Genomic DNA, 16,639 nt, shown 5'->3' with positions numbered 1-16,639 from the left:
ACAGCTCTTCCCACACTGGTGTTTGCCATTTCTTCTTAAAGATGTGCATGCACTTCAATATTTGTTTTCAAAAACTTACTGAGCACATTCCCATCTCCCGGCTGCTGGCGTGATGGAGTTACATGTGTGTGTAACTTGAGTTACATGGTGGCTAGATTGAATGTCTGTGGAGGAAAATTAAGGGAGAACTTACACTTATTTCACTCTATCACGCAGACTGATCTGCTTTTCACCCACTCATTCCATTCTTTTGCAATAGAGATGGGTTCACTCAGTGATAGTTGCTTGTAAATAGCTCTTTTGGATTTTGAGATAGCAAGATGAAAGTAATTTTACTTTGTTGCTGTTGTTAATCATGATGCAAGAGGTACAAGTGTTTTATCTTTGCTCTTTATTGCTTGGGGTTTTCATTACCGTTTCACCTTTCCCTAATGATACAAATCTCTTCCATGGCAAGGGTTTCTATTGTCTGTACTAAGTGGAGGCTTTTATTTTCACCGTTATGTTCTGAGTGAGCTGGTGATGGCAGTGTAGAGTCTGTCTTGGTGAGGGATGGTTGGGTGGATTAGGGGTTAGGAATTTGAGAATAGGCTCCTCTATATGAGTTTGGGGCACCCAAATTTACAGTTTTAAGAGTTCGTGCTTGTAGTTCTCAGTGAGATGCTCTGGTAAAGTGGTTAGATTTAGGGCTAGGCATAGTGGGATATGTAATCCCAGTTTGTGTCTTATCTTTCATGGGGTTTAATTAATCTAAGACTGTCTTGATGGAGGCTTTCAGTTCATCTTAGGCCTTAATGGCAAACTTGTGAATATCACAAAGAGTACATGCCATATGAGAGGGTTTTTTCTGTCTAATGGCAACATAGCCCAGGGAAATCCAGATAAAATGTTGCTTGTAACTCAAATGTGCCCAATGAGCTCATAAAGCTCAGTGTTGAATTGTTGCTATGTTGCTGTAGGAGTATTTTAAATGACAATGCATTTTTCCTGGAAGAGAGAATCTGTTTGCTCTTAGTTTATGAGCTAGTCTGGGGAGAAGTTAATAATTTTATGAACTTATTCTGGACCTCAAAGACTGAGTCTAAATTAGTCCTACAGGAAATTCATGACAGATAAAAGCTGGGTGTTTTCCCCTGTATATGAGTGATGAAGTATACATATTTATTTTTTGTTACCTTTCAATATTTATTTTTTTACAGGAACGGTAAGAAATATTTTTTCTAATTAATAGCAATATATATAGCTTTATTTCTTACTTAAAAGGTGTAGTTGGCCTTGGCTTCTAGGATAATGGAAGTTGCTTTGATGTCAAGCTTTTCTAACATGAGACAAATAGTTGGTGCCTCTGTCAGTCATCAGAAGCTGTTATTTTTGCATGTTTTCAGAAGAACTGTAGATTATTTGCCCTTCCATTTGTAGATAAAAATGTTGTGCTGCAAGTGTTGATCCAAGGACAGTCCAAGAAACATCTCTAGATAGTTCTGGAGAAGCTGGCATAGAATCACAGCAGGGTTTAGGTGAGAAGAAACTGCTGGAGGTCTTTAGTCCTGCCATCTGCTGGGAGTGGGGCTAACTCCAAAGTTGCACCGGGCTGCTTAGAGCCTTCTCCAGCCAGTTTTGAGAACCCTGAGGGATGGAGAACCCATAATCTTGCCCTTTCACATGCTGGCTGTGCTCAGGCCAGCACAGCCTGGTATGTGACAGGTCTTCATCATCAAAAAGGTGCAGTGCTGCACCATTGTAAAGAGAACTGACTGTTCCTAGGATGCAGAAACTCCAGAGAAATGCTTCGAAGACACTAGGTCTGACAGAATCCAAGTGATTCTGGCTGTAACCCGATTCCTGGGGGGAGAAAAAGGGGATGAAGAGGAATTTAAGACGTGGTTCCTTGCCATTTCTATGTGTGTATATGAACATTTGCGCTAAGTGAAGTGCTCGTAAGATTAGCTCTTCTTTTGCATTTTGCTTGCAAAGATGTGCTATGTGTTGAGAAGCATAATGAATTTACAACTATGTGGTCCACTGTTAGGGGAGTCTTAATCTTACAGCACCAATCTCCAAAGTAAACCATGCTCTCATGCATTTTTCACTTTCCAGTCTGCATTGGATTGGTGGCTTTTTAGTGCTGTTTGTGAGGATAAAGACTGGAGCATGAATCTGGCTGCATAACCCATGAAAGAGCTGGCAGGTGGTTTTGTAAGGTGAATGGGGGCATAGCTGCTGTTCATTTTTCAGATAGTCAGAGGTAAAGACATGCCTCTATTTTGCAGCATTGCCATTGCCTTCAGAAAACTTTGACTCTGTGATTTCAGATATTCTGTTGGGAGGAAGTTGAAAATTGCAAAAGACATACAGCTTATATACCAGATATTGTCCAGGAAATGGAGAGGTAAAAGTGGCCTTTGACATGCTTAGGGTTTAGTGTAAATGTCATGATGATCCAAAGCTTTCAGTCAGCTTCAGGTTTGCTCTATTCCAAACATTCTTCATCTCTGTACTCTGATCCTGTGCAGGCTGTGGAAGTCTGAGTCCTTTACTTGGCCCTTAGAGGTTGTTGTGGCTTCTCTTGTAAGCTGTGGAAGTGCCGATGGCAGCACAAGCTGACAAAGAATGAGCTTGTTGTGTGGGCCACAGTGAAAATATTCTTTACAAGGCATGATAGTGACAGAAAGGAGAAAGAGGAGAGGAAGACCTAGACGAGCTAAAGCATGGCCAGGTAAATAAAGCAATAAACTTTCTCAGTTGAGGTCTACTTGTCTAAAATCATAGACCTTCCTTTCGGATTCACCACCAAGCTTTCACCAGCCTGCCTTGGTGGGAAGGATCTCAGACCAGAAAATGGTGGTATGCATTTTCCTTTCTGTTAGCATATATTGGTCTGCTTTTAGATGCTTCCTTTCAGCTCTCATCCTGCCATTTTGTGGCACAGTTGAGCCAAGCTAGTCCTGGGCTGCTTCAAATGGGCATTTCAAACCATCTGCTCTTTTATTAAATTTCTTGGCTGAAAACAAGCCCTTTCTGTAGGATTGGTCTTCAGTGAGTGTTGATCTCACTCACCCAGTGCAGGAATGTGGTGTGAATATGATGACAGTGAGGTAGCTCCACAGAACAGCAGGACAATATTACACCAGTTTACACTGATCATCCCTCCCTTTGGCTGTCCTTGTCTTCTGGTCCTATTTGCTCTGTTGGGCAGGTAGAGGTGAGGAAGGGAACATTACCATGAGGGCACCACCAGTAGGACTGTTCAATCCACTTGCTGTGAACTGAGCCAGGGTAGTCTTTTTTTTCCCCTCTTTCAAAGCCAAAGACAAGTGTAATGCTTCCTCATATACCGAGAAAAATGGATTGCAAACAATGGTTAATTTTCCTCTCTTTGAAGAGTTTGAAAGCTGTTAAAGATTAGTGAAACAGGGAAAGGACAGACCTTTTAAATTTTCTGAAGGGAAGAGCTAGCTTCAAAATTGCCTTTTCAATCTGAGAAGTTCTTTCTGCCCTGGGAATCTGTTCTTTTGCAGACTGGTGGGAGGTTCATGCAAACCAAAAATGGGGTTTGAAAGTGATATTGCCTTCAATACTTGGAAGAATACCAAGAAAGAAAAAACTGGATCCATATTCTTTGCTAACCTGATGAAAAGAACTCCTGAAGGTTAGAAATGTTTGGGAATTAGGCTAGGGCCCACTTATCCCATTTAGGAAGTTATAAAGTTACGGAATCTAAATTCCATTTGGAGATATAGGTTACTGAGTTGAGCCATGATGCTTGACATGTTTAGGTGCTTTATTAATTGCAACTGGCATCTGAAGTGTCAGCGGTGTTGAGTTCTGCACAGAAAAATGAATGCCAAGCAGGATGAACACCTTACCTTTATTTTTCCTGCAGTTGCCAGACTATTCATGTTGGAGGGATTATTGTATTGTTGCTGGAGCCAAGATCTCCCTAAGTGCACAGATGGCATTACCAAGTGTGCTGAAAATCACTCTCCTAATGCCATTTCCTGATGGCACAGGTGAAACTGCCACTGCAAAAGCCCTGAATGTTGGTGGGAATTCTTCCTCTTTGGAGAATGGCATTGAAGAATCCTTTCTCAGAGGCAGACAGACACATTTGAGTCTCTGGTGCCAGGTGGCGCCTCTGAAAAGATGGATGCTTTCATATACAGATACAGGAAGATCTCTACTGCTGGGAATTGGTGGCTTTCCTGCACTGTGCTGAAGTGAACTTAAAATCCTGATACACTTGAAAAGCAGTATGGCAGTGATCCAGTGGAACCCTGCTGATCAGAACAAATCCTATACCATTTGTTAGCTCACCTCACTTTCTTTGGATGTCCTAAGGTACTGCTTTTCTCTCCCTATTTTTTAGGAGAGGTGGAAGATGCCTATCAGTGTCTCAGACCTCTTTATTGTAAAATATTGTAATGATGACACGAGGTGAGACAAGAGTTCTCAAATCTTTGTTTAGTCAAAGCCTGTTGATATTGAGAGGAGTTTCTTTGGGAGAGAAAGACTTCCTCAAAAGGCTTGTCAAGCATTGAAACAGGCAGCCAAGGAAGTCATTGAGTCACCATCCATGGAGGTTTTTAAAAGATGTGTAGATGTGGCACTTAGGGATGTGTTTTAACGATGGACTTGGCAGTGTCAGGTTAGTGGTTGGGCTGGATGATCTTATAGCTCCCTTCCAACCTAAATGATTCTATGATTCTAACTGCAAAAACAAATGTGGTAATATTAAATGTAAATGGATTTTCACCTTCAGCAATATTTTGAGAAGCATATTTTGTCTGAAGAAGTTTCCAGCTCTTTTTGAGATCTGGATGTATTTTTTTTCATGTGCCTTGCAGCATTACTTTAAAGCTTATTTCTGAAGAGTTTGAAATGTTGTTATTGAGTTCTCCTGGAGTGAAAAATAAACTATTTTCTCTGTTAATTCTTTGAAGCATTTGCATGTGCTTTAGCTTTTTCAGGTGAAGAGACTTATTTCTAGCAAAAAGACAGAAAAACTTGCCCAGTGGATGAACAATTAAGGATCATGTCTACCTGCAAAGAAATACATGGAAAAATTCTACCAAAAAGAGAGAGCTCTTAGCAGTTCTTTTAGTCCGTACAAAAGGTATTTGTGGGCTAATAGGTGGAGTAGTCTAACTCAAGGCTTTCCCATTGCTGTTGACAGTGAAGTATTTTTATAGAAAATGACTGCAGATTTCTTTCAGATGCTATTTTGGACAAGCATCTGCAACTTGGCAAGCTCAGATGGACTCGTGCATTGTGTTCCTCTGCTGTGATTAGTATGGAAATACAATTAGTAGTGTGTTCCAGGTTTGGGCTGTTTGGGGGTTTTGTTTCTTTCTTTTGTTTGTTTTTTTTTCTTGATTCTGGCAAAGTGCTTTGATTGGGTAAGGGAAGAGACTTTAATCTTAAGGCTAATTGTATTTCAAGAGACTAAGACTTGAAATTGTTGAGAACTAATTGTGGACCTTCCACAACATTATACAATGCTGAGGTCTCTTTCCAATGTAGTTGTCATGCCTGTGGGAAGGGGCTTGTGGTGGCCCTCAGCTTTCCTGTTGGAGCAGGCCTATTGCCAATGCTACATCACATCCACTGGGGCTCTCATATACAAACACAGAAGATCTCTGTTGCTGGGAATTAGGAGCACTGTGCAAGAAACCACCAAGGATGAAGATCCCTGCTTCTCTGGGTACATATCCCAGGGGACACCACCTTCCTGGGGGAGAAGCTTTCCTCATGTGTGAGCCACTCAAGCTGCAATCTGTGGTTGTGTCATCCCTCATTGCATTGCCTGATGCTGCAGGAGTTTTTTAATCGTCTGTCACTGCCTTCCCAGCAGTCACAGGCTCCTGGTAGATGCCTCCTCTGTCTCCTTTTCACCAGACTACCCAAATCCAGCTCTCTTGCCTCAGAGGCTCTGTGCTCCAGGCCCCTAACCATTTCTAGTCTCAGTTGGCTCCTCTCCTGTTTTGCCACATCCTTCCTGAACTGGAGACATAATACTGGAGATGAATCCTGGTAAGGCCTCACCAGCTCTGAACAGAGTGTGTAGAAATCACTCTTATGGCTCTGGTGTGGCTTCTAGTGCAGCCCATTTATCTTATCTGTGATAGTAACATACTTCTGGATAACAGTTGGCCCGTTGTCTGGTGAAACTCCAAGTCCTTCTCAGCAGGGCTGTTGCCCTGCTGGAATCTTCCAGCCTAGCTGAATGAGCAGAGTTTTGTCATCCCTTGTGCAGGGCTCTGCTCATCTCCTCCTTGAACACCATAAGGTGCTACTTCTCAAGTTGACTGGGGCCCCTCTGGGTAGAAGCTCTGCCATTCCTTAGGGTAGCCCCCCTCCCAATTTAGTGTCACCTGTGGCTATGTGTGCCCTTCACCCAAGGTAGAACAAGATAAAACTACTTGGTGTTGTATTAGATGTATAAACTATCTGGAGGGAGTATTTCTGTGTTGATCTGTCTATAGCAAGACAAGCACATAAACAGGTATGAGATGACTCCAACAGGACCTACTGTTTGCTAAAAAACACTGCTCTGTGCTCAGTGGCAAAGTGAAGCACAGAAACACAGGGAAGGCTGGCCACACAGCTGTGCTTAGCACTGATGCTGGTTTCTCCTACCATTACTTCTTGGCATATTGATTGTTCCCAGATCAATTAATTGATCTTTTGGGTTTTATTCTGCTTGGTATGGTTGTGCTTCTTAGCCTAATTTAGCACTGACTTTTCCTGCTGTCTTTTAATTGATGGTTATTGCTTTAAGGCAATACTCCTGTGTTCCACCGCCCTTCACTCTCACCTCCCCTTCTTTCTTCTCCCATACCTTTGTCCTTCAACCAACCTTCCTCTCACATCTCCCTTCTCTTCTCAGTCTTATGCTCTATATCTGACTGTCTCAGTTTAACGAGATTGAAGTGTTTTGCTAAGGAGGATGACTTATGAGGAAGACCAAGCTCCTCCCTCTAAGCAGCTGTAAATCCAAAAATAAGAGGCTCCAGTTGAGGAAATATGGAGAAAGAAAAGATAACAGCCCATTATTAAAGGATATATGCGTATTGGCAGAACAACAAAAGAACACAAAAACAACTGAACACTAATCTGTACCCAAAGTCCCCTCCAAAAAACCCCGTTCAGTACTTTCCGCCTTTTGGCGCAATTCTAACCAGGGCCAGCAGGGGGCGCTGTTGGATCACTGGAGGAGCAGAGCCTGCAGTTGCTCTCTGGTGGCCGGCAGGGGGCGCTGTTGGGCTCTGGCGGTCGCCGCGGGAGGGCCCCGGAGCGCGGGAGGAGCCGAACTGGAGATTCCCCCACACCGGGAAGGGGAAGGGGAAAAGGGGGGAAAAAAAAGGGCTTTTCCCACAGACTCACGCTGTCGGCGGCTGGCTCCGGCCGGGACTCCCCCACAGGTTCTTTCGCAGAAGGGCCAAGCCTCTCCGATGAAATCCCAGCAGGTCCGAGCCTTGGGCAGAACAGGGCGCAGGAGAATGGAGGCGAACCAGGACCAGAAGCAGCCAGATGACCCCACTGAAAAACAAAACGAACCCTGGAATGCCTCCACACAGATATCCTCCCTGAGTCAGGGCAAAAGTGGAGTGCCTGCCATTTTCCGAGGAGAGGGAAAAAAACCTTACCTCCCACCCCCCAGTCTTCTGAGGGCCAATCAGCCTGGAATGCAGGCTGCGGCCTGTTCTTTTGTGTGGCCAGCCAAAAAACCACCTTCCCCCTCTCTTGTTCAACATCTTTCTTTTACAGTGATGCAGGGGAAAGAAAAAAAAATTCCCACCTTGGTTTTTTTTAGAACAAGTAAACCTATGACACTGATCCTTTCCCTCTACTATTCCCTTTTATTTTCGTCTTGTACCATCCACCTTTACTGCAAAACTGGCTTGTATGATTGCTCTCTTCCATCAGCAGACCCTGCTCCATTCCTGATAGAGCTCATGCCCTTTGCAGGGCAGCATAAGGGACCTTCCAGGGGCCTCACCTACTCTTACCCTGCGCTCAGCAGGTGTGAAATGCTGCTCTGGCAATGAACGTATAGATGCTGTGCATCACGAGCAACACTGGCTTTTGGGTGATGGTGGAGGATTGTAACTTTGGATGAGTTGTGACAGATACATCAACATAAACACTGAAGTGTCTGGGGGGAGTGGCTCTGCCAGCCTGAGTGCTGTCTGAGAGATCTGTGTGATGCTCTCACCCATTAACTTGTATGTCCCTGCCATTAAGCACTGGAAAATGCAAGGCTGCTCCTCTTCAGGTATCTCCCCATCCCTCTGTTGCCTGCGTGACCTTTTGGCCCAAACAAGAGAGGTTCTCTGGTGCCGGGGTTTGGAAGTTGTTAACTCACTTGTCTACCATTGGTTTCTGTGTTGCCATAGTTATTATATTGTCTCCTTGCATCGGCTAGCCAAATGGCCAATCCACTGCTTGGCCAGCAGCCCTTATAAGCTGAGGGAAATTTGAATAAAGTCTCTTCTTCGCTGCTGGATTCCCTGCGTGGTCTCTGTCTCCTGGCTTAAGTACCTCCACCGCCTGTCCCTGCCACGAGGGACGGGCGGTGTGGGGGTGATTCCAGCCCTGAAAACCTTCACAGAGCGGCCGGCAGTGACCCCCAGAAACCCCTAGAACTGCGACACTCTGGAGCTCTGATTCCAGCTTGCTCCGCTGCCCCATAGGAATGCTTGGTTCAAGCGCTGTCTGGGCTATAAATCTTCTGGTTTATTAACTTTCTCCGCCTTGCAGGAGATGCCATTTCCAAGCCATGAAATTGCAGTTAACACAAATGCTTTTGACACATGCAGTTATTTTACTACATATACTGTAGTTTGACAAATGTCTCATCACCAATAGACCATTCAGGAATGGATGGTAGTTCAACCCTCCTCACAGTGCTGCTCATACTATCCTTGCTCTAGGATATCTAAATCAATTCATGGATGCACACAGACACAAAGATGTAATTATATATAGGGGTATGTGCGTATAAACATATAAAGCCACTTGTATATAAATGTATAGAGGTATACCTGTTAAAAGTTTCCCTTGTGTTCTGTGAAATATTTGGCATTGCTCAATGGGCGAGGGTTGAGCTTCAAGGAGTGGAGAAGTTTTGGCTGAGGCCCCATTGTCAGCTTCACTTGAGGGTTTGCAAGCTCTGAGAGACATCCTGCTTGGAAGGAGATGCTGGTCACAGCCCACTGAAGTCCAGAGGAGCTCAACAGGCCTCACTTAGGACAGCTGTTTATAGGGTCACAGGATGATTGGCATTAGTTTGGCCAATTTCCATCCTGGCCACAATCCAGGCAGGTAATTACTGGAGTTTTCAGAAGTCCAGAACAATGGTACCATTCCACTCAGGCTACAGTTTGAGTAAGTAATGTCCCAAGGCTGTCAAGGGATGACTGATTATTCCCCTTCTCATTTCCCATCTTGGCCAGGCAGCAGGAGTTCCTGGTAGAGTCAGTGCAGCTCCTACATTTGCCATGCAAGACTTCCTGGCATGGTCCGAGAGACATTGACAGTCCAACTCATTACACAAAGGCCAAAGCCTAATGGGAATTCCTGAGATTGTGTAGCAGCCCAGAGGAGCGGCGGGAGAAACACACCACCGTGGTCAGGAAGAGCAGACCTGGACGTGCTGGGTGAGGCTTTGCTCCCAAAAGAAGTTGACCATGGCCAGAATGCACCTGCAAAGAACAGCAGCTGCATCCGTGCCCAGGAATCCAGCTGTGATCCTTCTCAAGTCTGTTTCCACCAAACACAAGAAATTAAGAGTGTATGTTGCCCAAACAAGCAGGAGGAAGTGGAGGGACACCTAGAAATAGCCATAAGGGCAGCTGGCCCATGCCAGGCAGACCTACAGTAGGAGTAACCCCAGACCTATGAGTGTGTCCCTGTAAGTAGAAAGTGATGCCGTAGCAACACTGTTCCAAATTAGCAGTTTTGTAGTTGTGCTATAAACTTCCCACTATCATGTGAACCATATAATCATACAGCTTCAGCCATATGACCTTCAGGATGTGGATGCAGCATGGTTTTGTGCTCTTTGTTCTCTATTTCCTTGTAGAGTTTAAAGTAGTTTCACGGGACAGAAATGCTCCAGTTTCTAAATTCTGGGGAGTTTCCACGCAGACAGGTTCTGCCATCATTGTTTCACACATGGCTTCTGCTCTCAGTTTCTGACAGGGCTCCTGCTGGACCTTTCCTAGTGAAATCAGAATGTGGGTTTTCAAGCTGGAATGTGCAGACCCCTAGAGAGGCAAGGGGAAAGGTGATCTGCCTGTGAAAGGTATCTAAGAGCAGATTACATTCAACAAGTCTAAAGCCCCTTGTGTATGGTGTACTCACTTTCCTGGGCTGACTGTAGCATCCTGCAAGTAAAAGTGAGGTGCATCCTCAGCCCCCTCCTCTGCAAACTGGTGTCTCATTGCTGCATTTTCCATGAGAAAGGGATAGCTTGAGCCACAGGCCTTACCAGGGAGGGACAGGCCATGCTGAACACCTATGAAGTCATGAACAAGTCATAGGTTTACTTGTTCTAGAAAAAACAGCTTGAAATTCTTTTCCCCCCTGCACCACCGTGAAAGTAAGTTGTTGAACGAGGGAGGGGCAGGGTGGTATTTTGGCTAGAGTGATTCACACACACAAAAGAACTGGCCGGCAGCCTCACATTCCAAGCTAATGGACCTCAGAAGATTGTGGGTGGGAGGTAAGTTTCTTTTTTCTCCTTGGGAAACGGCATCCTCACTTTACTTTTGCCCTGACTCAGGGAAGGTATGTGTGTGTGGAGGGGCTCCAAAACTCATTTTGTTAGATTCTGGAACTCATCTGGCTGCCTTTGGCCCCGGTCTGCCTCTCTTCTCCTGTGCCCTGTTCTGCCCACGGCTCGGACCTGCCTGGATTTCATCAGAGAAGGCAGGGCCATCTGTGGAGGAACCTTTGAGGGAAGAGGCTGCCCCTTCCCTCCTCCATTCCCATGTTGGCAGTAGCTTGTACCCATCGATGAAGGGGGGGGAATCCCAGCCAGAGCCAGCTGCCGACAGCGTGAGTCCATAGGAGGAACCCCCTTTTCCCCTTCCCCTTCCCGGTGTGGGGGAATCTCCAGTTCGGCTCCTCCCGCGCTCCGGGGCCCTCCCGCGGCGACCGCCAGAGCCCAACAGCGCCCCCTGCCGGCCACCAGAGAGCAACTGCAGGCTCTGCTCCTCCAGTGATCCAACAGCGCCCCCTGCTGGCCCTGGTTAGAATTGCGCCAAAAGGCGGAAAGTACTGAACGGGGTTTTTTGGAGGGGACTTTGGGTACAGGATTAGTGTTCAGTTGTTTTTGTGTTCTTTTGTTGTTCTGCCAATACGCATATATCCTTTAATAATGGGCTGTTATCTTTTCTTTCTCCATATTTCTTTGTAATAAGTAAGCAATGATAAAATAATTTGCTCATCAAAATATATATTGTATTTTCTGTATATTATAGGTAATGCTTGGTTGGGACTGGGGAGTTATAAGCTGCGGAATAGTTAACTGCTGTATTATTATTATAAGTTGACTGTCCTGTAACTGGCAGTTCCCTACCTAGTTGGCAAAGATAAGAGTATCTTGCTTTACTGAGCACGTATACCATATCCTGCTTTTCTAAAAATATTGTCTAAGTTACTCATTAGAAAAGAAGAAGAGAACGAGGATCAGAGGGTCAAGGATGGACATGATAAAGAAGAGCCAAGGAGAACATCTGGACCATCTGGACACCTTCCCATATTCAGCTCCAAGGACATTGGGCTAATTAAAGCTATTGAATGGAAAGTACTGATGGAAAGTCCCTGGCAATCCAAATGGGCCTACAACAGAACCAACCAGAACGAAGCCCGCGAATCCAAGCCCAATCAAGAGCTAACAAGTGACTGTGGGAGGGGGAGTTGAAAAAGTATAAAAGTTGCTGTTTGTTTTTATTGGGCTTGTGGGCCGGTGGGGAGCAGGGGTCTCTCCAGGCCACCCAGCATGCTGATTTGCTTATCTGCACTTTATATAAATCTCACAATAAATTTTGCTGCTAAATTTTGATTTGGTTTATTTAACTATAACATCCTCAACTGGAGCCTCTTATTTTTGGATTTACAGTTGCTTAGAGGGAGGAGCATAACTCATCTTCCTTAGCAAAACACTTCAGTCTCATTAAACTCAGACAGAAGCAGACACCATTCATCCTGGCGGATCATCATCTTCATCAGGTTGAAGGGATGGTTGTGCAAGTGTACTGGCTGGGAAAACTGGTACTTGACAGCAGTGTATCTCTGAGCATCACCAGATGGAGAGGAAGAGGCGTTCCCACACCACATAACCAAACCTAGCACCAGTCTTTCTTTCCAGTGCTAGGAATTACCCCCTGCAGCTAGTCCCTGTCACCTGCCCTCCTGGTCCCCATCCTTTTACCATCTGCTCAGCTCATGCCCACTCTTTCTTCTCTGAGTAATCAGCTCTGCTCAGCTTTGCAGTACTCATGTCCTGGATCCACCAGCATCAATGGCCAATGCACCAATGGCCAGCAGCACTCATAAAACATTATCTATTACATGGGAGCCTGATTTCTTAGTGGCAGTGCTGGCTGAGATATGGAACTTGCAGCAGAGAGGGAAGGAGGCAGGAGTCAGGGTGGATCTCACGCAGGCTTTGTTTTTGCAAGAGTGGAGCAGGGTTAATAAAGAAAGGAAAAAGTGGTGCAGAGATCTGGCTGGATTCCAGTTGCCACATGCTGCACCACCAACTGGTATCCCCAAAGGGCCACCATCTGGCAAATGCCACGGGGATGTGCCCTCCCTTGCCCCTGCAGCCATTGCTGCCCTGGGGCACCAGTTACCTAAAAAAAGCCATTTTTGCCTTCCGTGTTCTTTGCAGAGCAAATGCCAGCATGAGCTGTCACTGCTGGCACCTTGGTCTTCAGCGTGACACCATAGAGGTGGCTCCTCTAAAAGGCTCTTAAAAGGTAGTGCAGCTGCTTACAAATAAATCAGGCATACAGTGCAAAGGGTCTCATCCTGCATGGGTGTCCCTTCTTGAGCAAGGGTGCTGGGTGCTTCAGAAAGTGGAGCTGAGCTTGCTCAGCTGAATGGGAAGCAAACAGCAAAACGCTGTTCCAGAACAGACAGGAGCAGACATGAGATGCTGCAAGGAAGTGGTACCAAGGAAATGCTGTCTGAGGTCAGGAGGGGCTGGGGAATGGACAGCTGCTTTGGGGAACTGTTAAAAGTGGAAGAAAGCATAGAAGAAGCCAAGTCTTCAGATTGCTGACATCACGCTGGAAAGTTTTTTCTTTTTTTCCTGTGAAGTACAACCTAAAAGCCTCATGTTTGAGGGGAGGGGAAAAATGTCCAGGATGTACTGTTGCTTTATTACAGTTTTAGAATCACCCCTGAAAGTGTGAGGCTTAGCTCTTTCCTCTGGATATCAGGAGTATGGGGCAACAGGGGTATGGGGCTTGTGTATGTGGACCTCCCACATCTGGAGCCAACTGGGTCCTCTAAATTTATACTTTCCTTCATACACTTATTTTGGGGTACAACCAACCTGCCCTGGGACTGACAAAAAGTGCAGTCCTTACCTTGACCAAGGCAGCCTTCAGCATTCCAGAAAGAACTTGTCTGCCTCCATGTCTGATCCCACCTGGCTCAAACAGGCACCTGTAAGGACACCTTCCCTCTCACAGCAGCTCCAATCCCATAAGTGAAAGGGACAGGCCACCTTCCCTCCACAGCGCCAGCATATGCAGCACCTTGCCATTTAGTCTGGCACAGAAAGATGACAGAGAGGTGGGAAGAGGTCTCCAACTGTGACAAATTGCTTTGGTATCACCTGGAGCCATGTGCAGTCTGCGAACACATGATGGCTGAAGAACCAGAGCTCCCACTTCAAGCAGTGGCCAGGATTTAGGGCTGTAGAGCACAAAGTGGCATTTTGGATCTAAGTAGCAGCAGCAGGAGCCTTAGCAACAGGATGTCATAAGCACAGCTGGAAACAACAAGGCATCCAGCCTCAGCAGGATATTTTTTGTTCCTGTGGGGTGTCACTGACTGCAGCTGGGGCTTGTGATCCCTGAAGAAACCAGAACTCTTAAAGTAATTGGCACTGACTGAACTCTCATAATAACATTCAACACCCAAATGCAGTTTTATTGAATTAATTTGACCTTCCTGAGCGGTGTTGAAGAGGAGCCTAGTCTGCCTCTTTGCAGCATATGGCTTGACTGTCCTACCATAGCCATGGCTAAGGAATAGGAGGAAAAAAAAGAAAGCAAGAGAAGTCTTCTCAAGGCTTTGGGAAAGCAAATTATGCCTGACACTAATTTGATCTGACCTGTTTCTGAAGGTAGTGGAAGGCACATCTCACAGCTCCATCTGTTTCTCCTTACCAAAGAGAAAGGACACAGACGCTCCCAGGGTGTTTTTAGAAGAGCAGAGGAAGAGTGGGCAGCTGCCATGGATAGAAAGCAAGATTTAAGGGGGAAAAAAATCCTGCTTGCTTCATTCAAAACCATTTCTACCAAAGCAGAATTTGGCAAGAACATAACATGGGAACAACTATAACCCAGTTCCCCCCTAATGAGATAGAAATGAAGAGGCAAGAGCAGTAGGGCGACAAGGTTATCGGCTCTCCCCAGCAGGATGTCTGTTAGCCTTTCCGGACAGCTCTAATTCTCTGGCATTTCCTTCTATAACTCACTCAGAGCTGCTGCTACTCCTAAACTTGTCACAGAGCCCAGTCCCCCTGGATTGGCTCTTGGAGCATCTTTAGGAACTCTGTCCAGCTAATCTGTGCCTGTTGCCTGTGCCGGTGCTTCCGCAGCAGAAAGCAGCAAAGTGTGCCCCAAAAACCTCAGTCACATGCCAGGAAACATTACTGACACCTGAATCTCAATCTGAATCTGGCAGGTTTGAGACCATTTTGCTTGTGAGAGCAAAGGTCATAAAAACAAAGCCAAGGACAGGAATGCATGGCCCAGGGTGGCTGGAGGGACAAACACACCGACCAACAACATGCAATTTCACAGGCATCCCCTGCCAGAGCTCAAGCTCCTCAACTCCTTTTCTGCTCTGGTAATCACACATTGAAATGGGGCAATGCCCAGCCCCCTGTCCCAATACACCTTCTCAGCGGAGAGGAAAGAACCCAAAACAACATCTTTGGCAAGGCAGGCAGGGGCAGCAAGCAGATGGTGCATTTTCGTGCCTAAAGCTCCCCCCTCAACCCATTCTGTTTGTTTCACCCATCAGTCACTGGCAGCAGAAATGTGGCAGGAAAAGCTCTGGCTGGTTCACTGGCACAGAGCCCAAGAAGTGCTCCAGGACCCACTCACCACATAACTTCAGAGGCCATGCATCTGGAGAGAAGGGTTCCCACAGCTGTCTGGTGCTTGTTCTCAGTACAGAGCAGGTGGGAAGCACAGACAGGGATGGAGCAGGAACCCACATGCCTCCTCTGTGCTGGAAACCTGTGTGCAAGATGGGACTGAAAGTCTATACACTGGCAGCATTAGTATAAGACGAGAGAGGGCATATGCTGCATCTCGTGGGGGTGTGCACAATGCTCCAAAAAGTTACAAAATAAGAGGAAACCGCCCCACAGATGAGAGGAAGATGTTGCCCAACCAGAGTGCATTGGATGGGTGTGCAGAGGCTGTGCCAGTGTGCAGGGGACTGGCAGATGCACAGCACGGTGCAGATGTGGGGACATCCATAATGTGTGCTTCCCATGTCCTGCTGGGGAAAGGCAGACACCTCCCAGGAGCCAGCAAGGGCCCCGGGACTTCCCGCAGGATCCACCACTGGAGGCTGTGGGCAACTGGACAATTACTGTGGTGTAAGTGTAGAAGAACCTTTCCGGAATATTTTACTTCAAGGATATTAGGGCTTTTTGCTTAAGAAAGTTTTCCTGCCTAGAAGACATGTCTTTCCCCAGAGAGAGTTTTAGATGTTTTCTCCTCCTGCATTCAAGAGAAACGCTCCTTGACATGAGAAAAAGGTAAGTCTGCAGACATGTGGAAGCCCCGCAGAGGGGGGGCCAGAAATTATACAAGCCCTGAGAAGAGCAGGGGGCGCATCTTTCCTCAGGCCTAGTGTTTGAATAGGATTAATATTCTTTTAAGTCCAGTGTTCATGACTTTGGAAACAAGTTTTCCTGCAATCCTTACACTGCCTGGCATTTCGGGGGTACACCTGCGTGTTGGATCTTATTTCACAAGTGGCTTCCCAGTTTTGTGCACCGGGACGGGGAGCGCTGGGCTCCCACGCACCCAGGCGCGGGCAAACGCCACGTCCCAAGCTGGAGAGCCGGGGATGGACACCAGGGCCAGGGAGGTGGTCGGTCCCTGGTGCACGGGGTCAGCGCCGCGGTGTCCCTGGGCTCCGGCTGCGGGATCTGGGGAATTGGCGGGTCCTCGGCGCTGCGCCCGCGGGGTCTGCACATGGACCGCGGCTCCCATTCCAGGACCGCGGCTGCGGAGGAAGCCGGCGGTGCCCTGAGGGAGGATGTGCTGGTTTCCCGGGCCGAGGTCAGCGCCGGCCGGTCCCGAACCCGCGACCCCTCTTCCCCGCCGGCGATGCCCTCGCGGGCCCCGCGCACGCGCAGGACACCCCACCT

Source organism: Pseudopipra pipra, chromosome 3, assembly GCF_036250125.1.
Source record: "Pseudopipra pipra isolate bDixPip1 chromosome 3, bDixPip1.hap1, whole genome shotgun sequence".
Lineage (NCBI taxonomy): Eukaryota > Metazoa > Chordata > Aves > Passeriformes > Pipridae > Pseudopipra > Pseudopipra pipra.
The sequence above is the reverse complement of the archived record's forward strand: the minus strand, read 5'-3'. Positions refer to the sequence as shown.